At 30.2% G+C, this 20,879-nt stretch overlaps 1 pseudogene; it reads right to left on the reverse strand.

The window, feature by feature from the left end:
- Nucleotides 1-11,386: 11,386 nt before the first annotated feature.
- LOC129292333 (pre-mRNA-splicing factor ATP-dependent RNA helicase DEAH1-like) overlaps nucleotides 11,387-20,879 on the reverse strand; it is a 39,430-nt pseudogene continuing 29,937 nt past the window's right edge.

Consider the following 20,879-nt stretch of genomic DNA (forward strand, 5'->3'; position numbering starts at 1 on the left):
TGCTTTCAAATAATCATTTTATGTACGAACTTTTTTTGAAAAATAGGGAGACCAGCTGTCCCTACATTTATCTATTTCTTCCAATTAAGAATTTGAACAAAAAGAGCAAGAAATTTTCATTATATTTTTAACATTCAAAATACAATAAATTTATAATAAACAAGAAGAACAATGAACCAATAAAACAATTTCATTACTTGAATCTTCTATGACACCCTCAGTTTTTTCCTACTTGAAGTAAAATAAAAAAACCAACAAAAAAAAGAACAAGAAAATAGAGTTAATCTTTGTGCCCTTCTTCCAACCAAATTTGATGTTAATAGTTAGGATCTTCTCTACACAAGAAGAGATGGATTTAGAGATGAATACCACGGTATTTCAAAAAGGGATGTCGCTAAATAATTAGAGATGAATTTTTTAAACCGTCGCTAATTAATGATATAGTTATTCTATCTTTGAGTAAAAAATGCCATATCTAATTTTTATAAGAAACTCATTGCTAAAAATGTTTTTAAAATTATATAAAATGATAGAAACATAATAAAATGATCACTAAATTTGTTTTTGAAAAATGAAAACTAAATTCCTTAGGTCTTCACTATTATGTTAGTGCCACATCACCTGCCACATGTGAATTAGTTGATGCCATGTCACTTGACACCTCACTAACTATGTGTGCATCTACACATGCCAACTCACCTGACACCTCACCTGCTTATGTGTGGTCAACCAATGTCATTTGATGCATCATGTTGCCACCTCATGCCATGCCAGCCACTACCATGTGTCACATCACATATTTGTTACAAAATATGTTAATGCTAAGATTTGATCCCTTGAACTCCTACTTTCCAAACCTTACGTCTTTCTTTTTTATCAGTTGAACTGAAATACATATACAATTATATGCAAAATCAAATATGTTACTCTCTTTGTTAAAAAAATATAAGGCATTTTTTAGGTTGGATGTTCAAAAATATAAAATAATTTTAGTCTTTTAAGATATAATCATTACTTTTTTTTAAAAGTACCTCTATTGAATAAATTATTTTATATTTATTTTAGGATGAGATACCCTGTTAAATAGGAGTAAATATGAAAAGATAAGCTTAGTTTAAAAATAAGTGATTACTTTATTGGAAGGTAAAATTTGATTAAAAATATCTTATATTTTTTAATGGAAGGAGTACTTAACTACATACAAATATATAAAATAATTTATTATTAAAAAGATATACATATATTATATTTTATTTTCAATTATTAATATGATAAAATTATTTATATGACTATATAATAAAATATTATTTTTGTTAGGAAAGTGAAACAAATTTTTAATATAAAAATATTATATTTTAAAAGAAAATAATTAGGTGTATAATTTATTTAAAAATAAGTATTATTTTAGTTTATATTCCCTTTGTTCAAAAATATAAGATTTTTAATCAAATCTCATCACTCAATGAAATGGTTAGTTGTTTTTAAACTAATCCTATCTTTTTATATTTATCCCTATTTAATAGGGTGTTTTACCCTAAAATAAATATAAAGTAATTTATTCAATAAGGATACTTTAAAAAAAATAATTACACATTAAAAGATTAAAAATGTCTTACATTTTGAATATCCAGCCCTCAAAAAATATTTTATATTTTTAAAAGGAGGGAGTATTAAATATCTTTTACTTTTATCTTCTCCATATTATTCTCAAAAATTGATAAATAAGTGATTGAATTTTTATCTTCTCCCAAAATGGTTAAATGTTTCCCCTTCTTTTCTTACAAATAAATTTCATCTACAATTTTTTAATTATTTTTAAAATTATTTTAGTAAAAAATAATTTTTACCACATTAATTTTGTTAATTTTAATTTCAAACAATTTTTAATGAATATTAATAAATTTTAAAATGAAAAATATTTAAATTATATATTTAATTTAATTGTACTTATATGAATTTTTGTAAAAAATTATATTTTATCAAATTTATTTAATATGGAACATATTTAAAATTTAAAATCTTATAAATATGTTTATATATATATATATTAATACGTTATTCTATTTATCATAAATTAAATATTATTTTATCTATATAATTTTACGTTATACTATATATCAATAAAATAATTATTTTCTTACATAGTTCAAAATTTATTTTTATTTTCACCTTCCTATGCTGAAAATGAAAATTATTCATATATATATATATATATATATGTAAATTAGCATCAAAAATGATATTTTATACTAAAATAATTAATTCTAGCCATATAAATATTATTTATAGTCATTTCAAATGTATTTTTATTAATTCTTCATAATATTCAATGTCATAGATGTTTTGGAGTTTTGATTTTATTTTCTTATTTTAATGTGTTGTTATAAAATATTGTTAGTGACTTCTTTCAAGTCAATTTTATTATTTGATACAAATTCATTAAATATTATAAAAGTATTGAAGAAAAATATAAATAACACAAAAGAGACAAAAAATGTAATCAATTATGGTTATATAATAAATTAATGAATACTAAATAGAAATTTAAAAAATGAGAATGGTTAAACTTAGAGGAAGAAGGAAAGAAGAAGAGAAAGATTTAAATAACATGCAAAATATTTTCAAACATTCTATAAATTCTAAAGAAAAATGTTTTTGAACACAAATATCGAATTTTTTTTGTTTGCATTGAATGGGAAATTCAACAAACAATGATGAAATTTTTTCTATATCTTTTAAGATTAATGTTCATCTTAATATATTTCAAATATGTATTAAAACAATTAATAATCCAAAAATAAAAAAATAAAAAATATGACTTTGTCTCTACTTTTGAATTAGAGATGTATTGAGAAATAAAAATAATTTCATATCTAATATATTTGTTTCAGTTGTCTCTAATTTTGTCTTTAAATTACTAAAAATAAAATTATGAAATTTTAAACAAATATAGAGAGGGAATTAGAGATGGTTAACTTTTTGTCTCTAAATTCATAAAAAAAAAAAATCTGCCACAAATTTAGTCTCTAAATTAGAAAAATATAAAATTAATATTAGAGATAGATTTGGATATGACTAATTTAGGAATAAAATTTATTTATTTTTAAATTTTTAAATAATGATAGAAGTTGAGATGGATTTTGTAACACTTTTTTAAAGACGTATGTAAATTAGTCTTTATTTCTATTTTTATTAGAAATAATAATTAGGTCGTCTTTAATTTTTGTCTCTACTTTAATTATTTTTTGTAGTGTATATAATTGTTTAATAAATGGCATTATATAAACACTTTTTTTGTAGTGGTGCAGGCGCATCATATTATCCATGATCTATCTAATAAAATTGCACCCTTCAATTAAATAAAATTTTATGTTTCATTATTTTTAATGAATTTATTTTTATAATAAAACACCTATTTGATTTCCTGCATTTTTCTCTCTTTATTATTATTAATGTTAGAATAAATTTATATTTATTATTATTTAAATGTTATATTTTTATTGGATGGATTGTGGATGACATGGTGTATTGGGTGTATATAGGAATTTCACATATGGGACCAAGGCTGAAATCAAACTCATTCTAACTACATTAATTTCTCCATGCTACTAACCACGTTCCCACCTAACCATGTTGGTGAAAGTCACAAGCTGAACTATTCCATGCAATGGCTTATCTTTTTAGTTTTGAACCTGTGGTTGATGGAAACTTGCTACCAACAACATTTCAAAAGCCAACAACACTGATGCAATCGTATCAAACCAAATCGATCGGATTGAAAGAACTCTAACAAATATGACTTCAGACTAGTTTTTGTCCAGTTTCATCATGTTGAAATCTAGTTTGGTGTAGTGTAGGATTTGTTTACACTTGGTTTAACTTAGACCAAACTGAATTGCTCCAATAGCTTTTATGTACTCCTTTGGTTCTATTTATAGAGCTAAGAGAGAAGATTAATTTTAATCATATTTATAAGATACTTTACTATTTTCTATATTCATCTTTACTTTTTTGCCTTTATTAAATATTAAAAAAATTATTTAATTTTTTTGTCTTTATTAGGGAGTAAATGTGAAAACTTATTACATTTTGTGACATAATAATAAGGTTTAAGGTTTTACTTGATTTTGGTGAAATATATTAGACGTGACTTTTAAATAGGATTAAAGGAATATTATGTTTATGTTTAGTCTATATTGTTAATGTTAATGTATCATAAGATAATAATAAGGCCAAAACCGCTGCTTTATTTTCTTCTTTCTTTTCTTTATCTTTGCTGACTTATGAGTTGCAAAATTTATTAATTTTATTACACTTTTGACCTTTTAATTTTTTTTAAAAGCCTCCAAAACCCAAATTTATTCACTCACTTTCTCTTTTTTTGCCAACATTATTAACTCACTTTCATTCCCTCTAATATTATTTAACAAAGAATTACTAACATACTGTATAAGTTTAAACTATCATCAGAGTTATAATAGAACATATTGAAATTTATTCTTTTTTATAAAAATCAAATCAGTACCTTTTTCACTCAAAAAAATTAATTTCTTTTAAAAATTTTATATTTGTAATTTTGATTATAAATTTCTGATTTTAGTAATATTTTTATTTTTAATAAAAATTATTTTCTTCCAGGATGCATGCGCTCTCTAGAAATTAAAATACATAAGGGCTAATGAAATTGAGTGATCCATATATATCGTATAATAATAAACTTGGTCCAGGACAATATAACAAAATTGAATCCATGCACCAAAAAATATTTTTAACAGAATTGAATCTATTATCCCAACGGAACATGAGACCATCACTTTACCACTTTGTTCTCTGTATTCAAAAGATTTGGTTATTACATTCTTAGTAGTATTGATATTAATGATTGGAAGCCCATAAGGCTTGCTCCCTAATGAGCTTCCAATATCCCATCTTTTTTTTTTTTTTATTTACTTTAGTTTGCACATATGTCCCTCAAGTAAGCTAAAGTGATCCAAAAAATGTCTCAACGATTTCTGCATGGCTTCAGGACAAAAAATAGATGCTCTAAAATTTGAAGTTTTATATTCTAAGAACATGAACATCAACTGAGTTTTACAAGTTAGCGATATGCCTACTGGAAATCCTCTTAACTGAAAACTTTGGAAAATATCTTAGCATTCCTTTGATTCACAACACTAATACAAATAAGGCTTTTACAGGGTTTTTTCTACATTGATTGATAGGCAAATGATGTAAAAAGTTAGGTGGTGATATTTTTGTAATATTTGTTATTGACTATTGAACTTTCTACATTGGATGGCCGAGCAAATGATGTAGAAAGTACCTTCAAAGGATTTCAAAATCAAAGCCTATCTTGCATGATCCATTGAGAGGAATTGAAAATCCAATGACAAGGGCAAGAACACACATGCACCATGAAGGAGCTAGGCCTTGCAAATAATCATTTTGGATCTACAAGCTAAGAAGAGGTGCTATATGAGGACCAAGATTCAAAACCAAGAGCCATCACTAATCCATGCATTAAAAAGAGCATTAGAAACATATCAACATGATTTGTGGCAAAGAGAGTTCATTTTTCATTTGAATCATGAAAACTTGTAATATTTGAAGTCTCAAGATACTTTCCATTGTCTTATTGATCGATAGTCTCAAGGTACTTTCAAGGTTGACAAGTTTCTATTGGGTCCATATTAGTTACCTTGCTTGAATCCTAAAAAAGAAAAAATTAAACTAGTTCTTGGCCCTTGCTTGGAAAGGACCGCTTTCTCAATATGGTAGGAAAAATTGTCCTCATTAGCTCTTCCTAGATACACAATGCAAATTATGCTCCTCCCAAATATTCTTGAAGATCTTGAAAAAAATATCTCATGATTTTCTATGGAGTTCCTTATGGTTCCAAAAAAATAAATCTCGTCTTATTTCTTAGGACTCTAAATTGTGAAGGATAAAAAAGGATGGGATGGAGGTCTTTGTTTTACAAGGCTCAAAATTAGGTAAAATATCACTTACATCGTGAAGCTTTGTTGAATTCTTGTCAACAAACCTATAAGTTAAGGTTTTACCTGAGAAATACAAATGTACCAAATTAATTTTCCATTCCTATGATGCTCAAGCCCAATCTATCCTCTCATACTTGAACTATCACAGGTAAAGATTGGGATAAATTTGAGGCAAATGTTGGTTTGAAAATCAGCCGGGAAGGGGACCCCTCTTCTACAACCTCTGTGTATGGTTTTGACATGGATGCTATCTTCTATGTTAGAGTCAATGACTTGAGAAACTCCACATGAAGATGGAACATCACTAAATTTTTTTGTTATCATCTCAATAATGTTATCAATCACATCTCTTAGGTTCAACCCCTCAATCCTTGAGGTGATGATAACACACTTTGATTGAGATCCTCTAACGATGAAATTTTTTTATAAAATCTTCTTTTGAAAGCTCAAATCATAATGTAAGTCATGAAATGTGGTCTAAAGTAAAGAGATGACCCACTTATGAAAATACAATCAAAACCTTCCTTTAAGAAGTTGCCTAGAATTATCTCCAAACCAATTACATCAATGTTGAAGGATGTAGCATTTTTAAGAGGACATGTCCTTTTTGTTAGACAAGCTAGCACCTAAGAAGGGAGATGGATTAGGTGTTCTTTGACTTTGAAAAAATTTTCCCAACCGAAGCATTGGTTTTTATCAAAACAAAGTTAATTAAGAGCTTTTTGAAATAGATTAACTTTGAGAAAAGCTTGAAATAAGGATTTATACTAGTTCAACCCAATCACTTGACCTACATCTAGTTCTAAAGATTATAAGTTTTTGCTAAATCAACAAGCTTAAATCAAATGCTTGCAATCACAGGACAAGACAAACTTGTCTTGAACTCACTTAAAACTTCCTTACAAAACTTTTGCAAGTAACAAAACACTTAAGAAAAATATTTTTCTAAGATTTTATAATAAAGAGTAAGCAATCAAATCTCAAAACTCTCAAAAGAGTAGATAGAAATACAATGTAAGCTTATAAACCAAGAAAAAAAGAGCTTTTTATAAATATTCAATGCAGTAGGTAAATATATGAGTGAAAGCATCAATTCATTATCCACTCACTTAAATGAGATTCTATTTACAATGTTAGGAAGATTAAAGCTGTTAGACACCTCAATTAGCCATTTGAAGCCATTGCATTACATGTACAAAAGTGGAAATTAAAAAAGTACTTTATCTATAAAACTCATTAAATGTGTTTCAAAACTTTAAAACTCATGTGTTTTAGGTTCATCCTCATGTGGATGAGTAATGCAAGAACTCCACTTACAACAAGAAGGTTAACACTTGTGAGGATGAGAACTTAAAATCATGAGGATCAGATGAGAACTTAAACTTGCATGCTTTACCATTCTAAGACTGACATGCTTAACCTCTAAAGCTCTTGTATTTGAATAAGGCATAAATAACCTCTTCTTTAGAGCTCTAAAACTTGCATGCTTCATCATTTTGAAACTCGCATGTTTGGCATCACAGAACTTAAGGTATTTTGGACTTATAAACTTATGAGTACGCTTCTAAAACTTGCAAGAATGAGTTTTAACACACAAGAAACAATCTAAGGCATTTATGCTAGAACACGTGTGTTTTATCGAGAATGGGAGAAGATAGGAGGAAGAACATAAAATGCAACAAAGATATTTTTCTGAGTTCAAAACAATATGTGTGAGAGCCTATGTCTTGTCTTTCAAAATAGTTTTTGTAACGTCTTGAAAAATTTAACTTAAAATTAATTGAATAATTAAAGATAAATTAAACAATTGAGAGTTAACTCTAATTAAAAGATAATGTACAAATGGTTAATAGGTCTATCGAACCCTAATTAGAGCTTAGAATTGAACTCTAGGTAGTATTGGGTCACATTGGAGCCCAATTAGATGGACAGTGTTCAAAATTTAGAATTTTGATCTTTGGCCATAGCCAAAGCTTAATTTTTAAGCCTTTAAATTTGCATTTTAGCTCAAAAAATTATAAATTTGAGTGGGAGTCTGAAGGTGAACAAATAGGGCTTTGCTAGGGTTTGTCATGGGCATCCAATTGAGTATATTTAGATTTTTTTAATCACTTGGGTAAGTGACTACAACCTCTTCTCTTCCTCTCTTATGCATTTTCATTACTATTTTTAGCTAGTTCTTTATGAGTCTGAAAATGGGTTGTGGTTTTACCTAGAATTTTGACTTCAATGGGATTAATAGGTGTTTATTTAAATGGCTAACTGTTGGGTTATGATGTTATTGATATTTTAGGATTTGAAAGTGGGGTTTGGAGTGAACCTTAAAGCTAATTAGTTGAGCTAAGAAGATTATGAGTTATTAATAGCATTCATTAGACTAATGGGAGTAATGGAACCTAAAAATAAATTTGGTTGTGGGTAGATGACCATAATGAAATTTTTGGGTTTAGTCTTTGATTAGAATTAATTAAAGATAATTAGTCATTAATGACTATTGATGTGTTTGATTGTAGATTGACCATTGTTGGTGTTATGGAGCTTATTAGAGGCTCCATTTGATATTCACGGATACTCTTGGTTGATAAATCAAGAGTTGAGGTAACCGAGAATTTAAGTATAGTATATCATTGTGTCTGCATTTACACTTTAAGCATTATTATAGATGGCTTAAAATGAGCTTATAGATTAATATGTTGATTTTGAACTATTACTCAAATATGAAACATGATTCATTGTGATGAAGTGTTTTGATTATATTTATATAGATGCTATGTGATATTCTAAAATGAGGTGTTAGGCATAGATTGCTTATAAGATGAATGTGTTAGCATGATGAGTGATTGTAATTGATGATATTTGAAGAGTTATGATATGCATGCATATTTATGATGAAATTCTTGTTGATTATATTTATATAGATGTTATGTGGTATTTGAAATATGAATTGTGACCTTAGATTGGCTATAAGTTAATTATATGACGATCTATTTTAAACTATGATGCAGTGTGGATAATGATAAGCATGCAAGTTTTTGACAATTATAGGGATGATGAATTACTATGATATGCATGAGTTTAGATTCACATATGTTGATTGAACTTGTATAATCATAATGGGGGGGTTCACCCTAGCATAATAGAGGGATTATGATAGTACTTCATTAATATATATTCTTAGCATTGCTGACAACCTACAGGTGCAGCATGGATCAAGCATGATGCTTAGTATCACCGGTATTTGAGTAGGGGGAATTCATAGTTTGAAAGTGAGTGTAGGAGCCTTTAGCTGAGTGACTCTTCACAATTAGAGAGCAAGATTAGTCCAGTCATATGGGCTAGACCCATATGAGATAATAGCCTATGGATTTAGTTAGATGATATAAGGAGTGGTATAAGGTGGTTGTATTTGATCATGCAAAACACATTATAAGGATGCATTGTGAATAATGTTGGTTTGCCTTATGTGATGTTAAATGCTTAATTGTTGTGATTGCCACACTTTAGTATGTTTGATTAAATTACTTGATTATTGAGATATTTATCTCACTCTCGTAGTTTAATGTTTACAGGCGAGGATTAAGTTAAGGGTAAAGGAGAGGCCTATAAAGTTAGAGATTGAGTAATCAATTGTAATGTCTTTAGTTTTATCTTTTATGTGTAATTTAAATACAATATTTGCCAACTAGGGGTTTTTCATATTGATTTTTGTTTATTTGAAGTCCACTTGCATTTGTAACCTTAAACATTGAATTTAGTCATTTTTGGATTGTCTTAGCCATAGTAGAGTCCCAACCCCTAATTTGACTATGATAGTTACCAAGATAGTTTGAACAAGTATATTTTAACTAGTTAAATGAGTTTTACATGTTTTGGGTGATTTTTTGGCTTGAATGCAAATAATTGTATTTTCACCCCCTTATTATGTGTCTTATAATGGTTGGGTGGTCAACTCTTGTATTAAGAGTTGTTTGATACTTGTGACTATTTAGACAAGTGTATTAGGACTTATTGAGTGTGGTTTAAGCCCTTGTGTAGACTAATGGTTTATAGTTTGAGATTTGGACACTTGGTTGATGGTTTAGAGGTAAAAATGTAAAATAGTGATTTTGGGTGTCCAAATTCTTCATCTGATGTGGGATTGATATGAAACCAAAACTATTACCTAGATTATAAAATTTTTGACGTGTGAGCACTTGAATCACCTCAATCAAAGGTTTGAGTCAAACATTATGCGTGTTGAAACTTCATGGTTGGGGAACTGTCATGACAGTTGTTGTCATATCTTTGGCCACGTCCAATGAATTTTCAGTTGCAACCAAAGGACTTCTTGAGACCATTTAGCCATAGCCAAGAGAGAATTGACCACAGCCAAAACTTCACTGGAAGTGTTGGCAGTAGCTTAATGTTCTCTCGTAACAGCCAAGTATCCCTGTTAAGCAAAAATGACTCTTTTTACCTCATTTTGACTTGTTTTCAACTATAATTATTTTTCATACTTCCCAAATACTTTTTACTTTGATTTACAATGGCTAAATGAACTTTTAAACTCATTTTTAAGATTTAATGATTTATGAGATCCCATCTCTACGGGGTTTTCTTACTTAGCCTTTTTAAATTTTTATACAATTAAGGTTAATCCTTTTCTTTTCATAACATATTTTATTATTAAATTAGTTATAAATATCATGGAATTTCTACCTTAAGATTAAGTATGTGCTAATTATGTGTTTAAAAATTAGAGGTTTACAGTTTTCACCATGTTATGTATAACATCTTAAATTTTTAAAGTTGGATTTATAATTTAATTGAAAGGTAAATTAGTAAAATTATGCATTAGTTAAGTTAACAAGGTTTTCAAATGTTTAATGGGTCTATGGTATTTTTGGATAGCAAAGAGGTAGGGCTAGAAAAGTGTATAGGCCCATATGGGCCTAATAGGATGAGTAAAACATGAATTTGGGCCTTTGTACCATATGTTGTGGTGGTAAATTCTCTAAGTTTTGAATCCATTCCACTATCATAGACTCCTTAATTTAATGAACTCAATCCTTATGTGACTTTACTAACAAAATAGAAGCCTAATGACCATTTGGATTAGGTAAATGTGGCTTAGACCAAGACACATAACCTCTGAACAATTGTCAAACTTTGATAAAACAAATCACACTAAATTTTGCCTTGCTAAAAACTTGCTCTAACACTTAGAACAATTGAATCTAGACTATCAACTCCTCATTAAGACCTAATAGAAACTAAATGAATATGAAATGTCAAGCAAGAATCAAGAAGAATTCAAATTCAACAAGTAATAACCATTAAAGCATAAACTCAAACACTTGAAGTGCACAAATTCAATGAAAAATGTAAATTAAAGCAATCTAATCCTCGACAAGAAAAATGACTTCAAATTAATTTAATCAATCTAACCATAATCATTATACTAAATTCAAAATCAGACTATGAAAACAGAATTAGATTCAAGCTATAATATAACTGAAACCAAGAGAATCTTAAGCTTAAGAAAAATTTCATCATCTTGGAGAATCCTTGAAGATTAGCCTCTTATCTCACTCTCCATAGCTACTGACTGAAGAAGAGATCCACAAGAAGCTACAATGGACCATCGCTTTAAGAAATTATGAATGAACGAGCATGTGACTCAGCTGAAACCAAGAGAGGAGGTTCCACAATGGTGTGTGATTGAACTGTCCAATGAGTATGTGACCAAGTTTGTGACTGAGATGAAGATGAGCAATCGTGTATGATGAATTTTTGCATGTCTAACTCTGTGATTGAGAGAAGCAGCTGCGTTTGTGAATCTGTCTCCTTTCTCATTCATTTTTTTATATTTTGTGTTTTTAAACCATGCTTATGAATATGTTCTGAAGTGCCTCACCTGATTTTGAATTGGCCAAATGACAAAATTGCCCTCTCCTCCTAAAGATGCAAGGAAAAAATGACTAAATCAATCTAATAAAATTAAACCAATTAAAGTCTTACAAATGAGGATAAAAATTTCTCAATTAATAAAATGTGTCAAGGAATTGAAATTCCATATTAAAACAATTAATTCCAATAAATTGTGCAAAAATGACCAAAATGTCCTTAATGCTAAAACTTAATGCAAATGAGCCAATGATCAAATCCAATGTCAAAACCATGAATATAAGGGTCTCAACTAATGAAATATGGTCAAAAATGTCAAATAAAAGTTTACAAAGTATGTTATTCATTAGAATCCGTGATTTGAGAGTGAGGATGGTACCTTTAGTCGGGTTGCCTTTTACAATTGGTGAGCTTAGTTTAATTCATTCACACAGACATAGCCCTATTTATTGTAATAGCTCATACATTCAATTAAAGGTAATAGGAGGGATAAGAGAGGTTAATGATCATGCATATTATTGATATATGTTGATTTGTTGTAAATTGCCCACTTTATATGCATGCTTATTTATTGACTTAACTTACATGTGCTTGATTTAGTATACCTTAGTTCATGAGTAGTTATACTTACTTCTCTCAATTAATATTTCCAGGCGACAATGCCAGTAGGAGAAAAGGAAAAGCATCATAGGTAAAGGACAAGTGTCGCTTCTATAATGCCCAAATAAATAGATTATTTTATATGTAATTAGAGGTTATTACCAACTAATTCATTGTTTTGTTATTACTTGCACTATTTTCTTTTAAATTTATGAACTATGATATTTTAGACCCATATGTAGTGTGTTCACAAGAAATGTCCATACGTGTTTGGCACATGTTTACATGTACTCATGATACACATTGTTCTATTACCACATATAACCATGCCAAAATAACAAAAACTAAGGTAATAGCAATTATATATCAAAGCATGTAGGAATTTCCTCTCTTCAAAGCATTTCCATGTAAATACCATATTAGCATGATCATCTAGCTACTGAACCTCTAATGCTCCCCAACATGAAACTATAGGCTCTACTAGATCAATCACTCATTAACCTGAGCACACTTTTAGTGGTAAAAATACCTAGCTAAAGGTAATCTATCCTACTTACAGACTATGGTTTCTCTCATCACACACTTATGATAAAGGTTTTGTTGACTCCTAACCGTACCCTAATAAGCACTAGAGAGTTGCAGACTGCCTGGATGTCCTATAGTAATGGTCTTAATATATGATGTACTGGATTTCCCATGGTACTAGCCAGCATAATGCTACACCAGATGTCCTATGGTACTAGCCCGACCATATAAATTTTTCACTCACATCCCCACATACACACATCCCTACATATCCTGGGTGAATTCTCACCGCCTATGGTCATGCTTTTTACATAATTTTTAGTGTTTTCTTTCCACAATTTCCACCACACACACTGATATATATATATATATATGTATGTATGTATGTATTAATCCAAACTAGAAATCATTGAACTTCCCTTTTTCAAATCAATTTCATGTTAAAATTGTTCACAATATGATTTTGTGCTTAAAAACTTCACAAATGATAACACAATTACTTCTACACAATTGTATGAGTTAATAAACATAACAAACTATATAATTACCTTAACCCTTCTATTTAATAGAAATGATTACCTGTGTTACATACCCCTATTTAAGTTCCTTTCACTATCTAACTTGTCACACGCAATAATCTACACAAATTTAGGCACCCAGAGTTAATGACTTTATTGACTAAAAGTATCAATTACCATAATTAAGCACTTAATCACTATCATTTTCTCTATTCACACTCGCTCACATGCGTTATGACCAGTTACCACTCTATACAAGCATAAACCTTCACCTAGCTAGATTTCTCTCACTACTCTCTCTAGATTAGGTCAAATTGTGACTATAGCTTTAAAGCTTTATTCCTTGGACTCAAACTAGTCACAAAGTACTAATTTAGTCATAGAGGACCTTTCTATTACTATAAGGTAAGAAATCATCTCCTTACAGCATTTAAATTGCAATTTCTCAATAGTTTAAACTAAGAGAAAGTAGGGTAGAATCGGAGGTTAAAGCAATACGAGACTTACTCGATAAGTAATAGGTCGAAAACATCACTCTCGCTCCCAATTTCACTTGCCCTAGCAAAGGTATACTCCTTTTCCATCCTCACGCTCTCTTTCTCTATTTCTCCTTTTGATTTTCATGAGCAACCATGTCTTACTTAATTAGAATTTTACACCATGCACTATGGCGCATCTATCCTTCGCTGCAGCGTGTGGCACAGTGAGGATGATCCTTACTATGCTTACACACTTTACTTCAGGACGCTACTCTTCTGCTCATATTTATTCATATAATACTCCAATAAGTCAAAATAACATTCCACTACCTAGATTACTAATCTCATGTTAAATTACTAATTCATTCCATAATCAGTTATTAATGCAGGATTAGAAATTCGAGATGTTATAGTACCTGTATAGGTGTACTGTTAAAGAATTCTCTCCTTAGTCCCATGTGGGGTACACTGTTAGAGATTTGAGCTTTATTGCATTGGTATGATGTGATGTTAGAGTAATAACGCCTTAATCATGTGTAATAAGGGGAAATCATAATCTAAAAGCGGTATAGAACACCTTTTGGTTTGGTGATTTTGCCACTGATGATATGCTCGAGCCATTGAGTGTGTGATTGGCCTAGTAGAAATGATTTGATTAGACACTTGGTTTCAATTGGGGTGATATGCAGGACTAGTTGGTAGATGATCATGCTAGTGAAAATAATTTGATGTGAAAATGGTTTTATAAAATTGGAAATACACACACACACACACACACACACACACACACACACACACCCCTATATAAGCTTTACTTATTTATAGTTATGCATGTTAATAGCTATGAGTTATTCTGTTATTAAAATGTTTATCTTATCTTGTGTTTACATTTTCACAAATTTTGATAGTGAGATTACTGTTCAGTCAGGTGTAATTGATCCTTTTAGACTTGGTTTAAGGCCTAGAGTAGTATGATGAAACAAAGTATGGCGTATGAACATTTGGGTATTTGATTTTTGAGAAAAGTGACTTTTGGCATTTAAGTATCCAAACTGAGATCACACTGTTGGATCATATCTAAACTTGTTTCATTAAAAAGCTTATCTTATAAGTTTTGTATGGGTACTTGAATCATTTCATTCAGATTATGTATGCAAATATGGCGCACACTAGAAGTTTACATATGTGAACTACCATGACAGTAGAAAATTGTCATGTGGGCTGCGATGCATGGTGAAATGCCACAACGTATTACATAGAGAAAGAACTCGTGGCTCTATACCACATTAGCTATGACGCATGACTTTGTTTATGCACTTAATTGTTTTGCTTTGTTTCTCTCATTAAGGGATGATTGTGTAGCAAATCAGCTTTCGTTTTGTAATAAAATGATATTTTTAAATAGTTCCAAAGGATATTGAAAGGTTTTAGGGTCCCAAATTTTTAAAAGGTATTTATTTTTCTTATCTTGAATATTTATCATCTTTGACATTATGAGAGGTTTGTGGAATCTTTAAATATAATTGCATATTGAGATTTGTGTGTTAAATTGGTAATGTCGGGTAGACACTACTGTGGTGTTACAAAATGTATATAAATGGACCCTACCATGGTAAAAAGTATTGGAACCAATAATCAAAATTACTAGTATACTAGAAAAGGTTGAAACACATATGAATATAGGATAATCTATTAAATCTTTGGGATCCCAAGTTGAACAATCAATTTAAATATTTTCAAAGTCCATACATGCATAAATCGAAGTTTAAAAGTATATGAAAGCATATAATGCTATGCAAATTGAAAATGATAGATGAAATAAGGTTAAAAGTGACATTTAATAATTTTAAGGAGCGCAAGCCCATGGACAACCACTTATGCGCCATGGTCAAACCTCCTCTATGCTATGATCTATAGCACAAGCCATAACATACTAAACTTTAATTCAGACTAATTACGGATAAATTAATAATTAGTGGATTAAATATGGTTTTGGATAGTGGATTAATGTGTGGTATTGGTTGGTTGGTGTGATTACATGATCGAATGGTAGAATTGTGATTTAGGATAAAGTGTGAGAGCATAAGTGGGAGATGTCTCACTGTGCCATGCATTGTGGCATGTATTGCATGTGGTACGATGCATTGTATAGAATTTGGATAAATGATGTTTGAGGGAGGAGAATTTACTTTGCTAGGGCAAGAAGTTTTAGGAGTTTCTTCCTATTAGTGACTTACTGGGTAAGTTTTGTATCGCCCTATACTACATTTCTACCATAATTTTTTTAAGTTTGGTTGATAAAGAAATTGAATAAGGGAGTTTTAAGGGGTTAAAATTTGAGGGAAAGGTTTTAAAAGAGCTCTTGAGTGTGAAACTAAGATTTTACAACTAGTATGGTGTTTGATGGTTGAACCTTAAGGATATAGGCATAAATTAGCCTAAATTATTAGGTTGAGAAAGGTGGAAAATGATAAACAAGTAAGTTAAGAGCATGTTTTAGTCACTTTTTAGTAGCTTAGGGGTATGTAAATGTGGTGAACAAGTTAAGTAGACCCAAAGAGTGCCATTAAGATTATTATGAATGCTAAGTGTTATAGGTTGAGCAAATTATGTTTTGCATTGAGTTTATGGGAACTGATTAAGAATGATAAATTGTGTAGATTGACTACTAGATGAATTACTTATGGGAGCTTACACCTTCAAAGTGAATTGTTGTGAACGGTAACCCTTAAAAATAAGGGTAAAAGATAATGAGAATAAATCTTTTATCTATTAGTTTGTAAAATGATTTACAAGTATTTTATTTAGATTGTACGCATTGTGTTTTATGAAATGATTGAGTAGCAGTATTGTAAAAGAATTATGCATACGTGTGTGTGAGTAATGCTTGCAAGATATGTGAAGGAGCATTTGTATTTGCATCCCCGAGTATACCTTGGACTAGGGTGGGGAGTTGCGGCACTACTTTGTGTAAGGCTCAAAAATGTTGAAGGTCCTAAGCATTGATTGTTATCCACTAAGGAGGGCCTAGGAGTATATGCATCCATGAGTGTATCCTAGACTAGAGTAGGGAGTCATAGCCCTACTCTGTGTAAGGCTAGGAAGTCCTGATAGTCCAAATGTTAAGCGTGCTCCACTAGTGGAGACTCAGAAGACCACCCATATTTGTAATACCTAGTCTGAGGTAGTGGTTTGGTGTGCCCTGTATCGTGTGAGGCTAGAAGTTCTAGTCCAAGCATTGAGCTTGCTTTGCTAGTGGGAATTGAGAGTGCATGAACATAGTGGATGAATGAGCATGTCATTGTGTTTGTATGTCTATTTATATTGCTTTTTAATGAAATTGATGCTACTTTCTTGATAGAACACATTTGTTACACACTTATCTATGTCAATTAGGACCATTTCATTAATGTTTTATCACCTCAAAGTGCACAAATTACATTAAATTTGGGCAAATCACCTAAGTGTTTAGGTTTAGTGGACTCGGGATATTTGGTCTAAAAAATAAAATTTTGAGAAAATGTACAAAAAAAATTGACAAAAATACATTTTATGTCTAGAAGATGAGTAGTCAAATTAAATTTTTAAAATTCATTTTAGGATGAGAGAAATTAAATAAAAAGTTAACACTTTTTAAAATGTTTTAGTTTGACTTAGTTTTTAGTTTGCCTTTATGTAAAAATTTTTTTATAATTTTGTACAGCTTGAAACTTAGTTATTTTAATAAATTCTCCCTTCTAATTATGAATTTAATTCTGGACATTAATTAGATTTTATTATATTACATATTATTTAATTGATGTGATTTATGTGACATAGGTGGTATGTGACTTGTGCATCAATTAAGCAAGTGAAGTCAACACTTCTTAAGGTCAAAGGATTAATGCTTGGAGGTTTTTCTACCTTATTTAGTGGATTAAATCAGCTTAAATAATGTGGATGATATATGAAAAATTACACACACATTGGAATTATCTACAAGCCAATAGGAGGATGCCACCTTGCAAATGTGACAAGGCTCCCATTTCCATTTTATTTCCTTTCTCTATTATTTTAATGAGCTTTAACTAAATTCAGCTAAAGGGAAACCTAATTTACACATACATCCAAGAGCCCACCAATTCAGATCAACAAGCCATTCATTTCATCTTTCACATTTTCTCTCTCTAGTTCTTGGTGTTCTTCATTTTCTCTTCCTTCTCTCTACACCAGAATTTTGTCCAACCCCTATTTCTTCTACTTTTTACTATCAAATCCACTCAATTCTTCCACCATCCTCTTCTCCTCTCATGGCTGACCAAACCCCTATCACCTAAAAGAAGAATTGAAGCTCAATTCATCAAGATGCAAGGAGTAACCCCATGGCCACTATGTGTTCTTAGAGGTAGCAAGATGTTCTTGTTATTTTCTAGCTAGATTCTCAATGAAATCCTAGGGAAGAGTTAATGGAAGAGGAGTTTTAAAGTATTCAATTGGCTAAGCTCAACTATTTCTTCATCTTGTTTCAATTTCATTAGAATACTATGATTATGGTTGATTATAGTTCAATTTGACTTTAGTTTCATAGTTTGTGATAATTGGTTGTATTGAAACATGATTGTTGAAATAATTTTCATTCCCTTTAGTTGCTGGAATTTTGGCCACTTGGAGCAATATCATGTCAATGTGATTTTTTAAGTGATTTTTAGTCTTGCATTAACCTTGCATATGTTATGTTTGGTAAATGTTTGATTAAATGCTTGAGTTGCATAGTTTTGTGCTTGAGTTGCCTATAAACCATGGCTATTGGGGAGTAAAGTTTAATTAGACACTTGGTTAATTTTAAAGCTAAGCTAGTGAGATAATTTAAGAGGTTTGTAATAGCACTTAGGTAATTGAATTAGTTAAGTTAGGTTCCTTAAGATAGTCATCTTAAGTAAACACTTTTTTAGCCAAGAAAGAAAATTTAATAAGCTACCATAATCAATTAGAAACTAGGATTCTTCCATTAACAACATCCTAGGGTTCCTACTTTAATAGAAAAGCCAACCATCATACTCTTAGGTTTAGTTTGCACTTAATTTCATTAAGTAATTAGTTAACAAATTTCAATCAATAGTTAATTTATTCACCTAGTTCACTTGATTTAGAGTTAGAACCTCTTTCTTGAGAGAAGTCCTAGGGTTGGCCTTATATTACATTAGGGTTAGCGACACGACCACATCATTTATCCCTTATATTTAATTCTTCTTATTAATTGATATTTGAGGTTTATTTAAGTTATTGGGACGTATATCTCATTCTTTACGTTTTGTATACAAGTAAAGAGAGTATAAGAGGGTTAGGAAAGGAAGCAAGGAAGGACTAGCTTCATTTTGGTAGTGGTATGACTGCCTTTTATACAATGAATGTATAGTAATGTTGATAAATGTTTGGGTTGCCAACTAAGATGCATATGTACATGTGTACATATATATGTGATTGATGAGTTGTGATAAGTTGCTTATAAATTTGATATTGCATCTCACCAAGTATATCATAGTAGTGAATATGTGGGTATGCCTAGATACTATCAAGCAAATATATGTTATCTCATATAACTTTTTCCACTAGTAATTGATATGAATTGTTGTGTAATGATGTGGATTTATGTGAAACTTGACTAAATGGTGAGGCTTGACCTTATTTGTGTAAGTCAAGTAAATTTGTGATTCCTAACCATATGGTGATGCTTAGCCCTACATGTGGAGGTTAGATGGTTGAAAGTTTGGGGGCAAATTTTTGATGCATCTTGATTTTCTATTCAACATCCAATTAAGGTGACATAGGTGTTATTAGAAAGTTTAATCAGGGAACTAGCTAATGACACTAGTTTTATTCCAAACTATAACATGATAAAGTTGGACACTTGTAACCATAAATACTTCTTTTTTACATTTTTAAACTTCCAAGGTGTTCAAAACCAAACCAGGATGCTAAAAGCTCACAAAACCACCTAGACTAACCCAAAGGACACAGGACAACTTGTACAATGTACCACAACATAGATATATGACCTAATTCACATTTTTACTCCTCAACCAAAATTTTATCAAAATTCACAGGGGAGGTAAATTAATATAAATTCTCCAAGATATCCATATGCAATCATCAAAATAAACATAACTATACTTGCACAAGTATTTAGTGTAAGATCAAACAATAACATCTAATAGTGGGGTGAATTCAGTGTTTAGAAAATTTTTGGTTTTCTTAAACTTTTCACAATTTCAAGTATAGTTGAAGATGCAACATGAAGTTTCAATACAATAAATCAAAGTAAAACTCAAATACTTCAGTTATAGATTTTTAGAACATTAATTCAGTCCAAGAAAATGCCTGATGAGTGGAGGAGAAGTACATTAATTCCTATTTATAAAAATAAAGGAGATATTCAGAATTGTACTAACTATAAAGGGATTAAACTCATAAGCCACACAATGAAATTGTGGGAGAAAGTAATTGAGCACAGGTTGAGATTGGAGACAAGTATTTCTGAGAATCAATTTGGTTTTATGCCAGGTAAATCAACTACAGAGGCGATTTATCTATTAAGGGGATTAATGGAAAAGTATCGTTGTAAAGATAAAGATCTACACATGGTTTTTATTGATTTGGAAAAAGCTTATGACCGTATACCAAGAGAAGTGCTTTGGAAAGCGTTGGAAAAAAAGGGAGTACGGATTGCTTATATTAAAGCCATACAAGATATGTATGAGGGGGTAAAAACTAGTATAAGAACGCCTAGTGGTTAAACAAAGGATTTTCCTATAAAGATTGGACTACATTAGAGATCATCTCTGAGTCCTTATTTGTTCAACTTGATTTTAAATGTTTTGACAGAACATATTCAA

The sequence above is a fragment of the Prosopis cineraria genome, unplaced genomic scaffold, assembly GCF_029017545.1.
Source record: "Prosopis cineraria cultivar Desert tree isolate PC_DT_omini unplaced genomic scaffold, ASM2901754v1 PC14, whole genome shotgun sequence".
NCBI lineage: Eukaryota > Viridiplantae > Streptophyta > Magnoliopsida > Fabales > Fabaceae > Prosopis > Prosopis cineraria.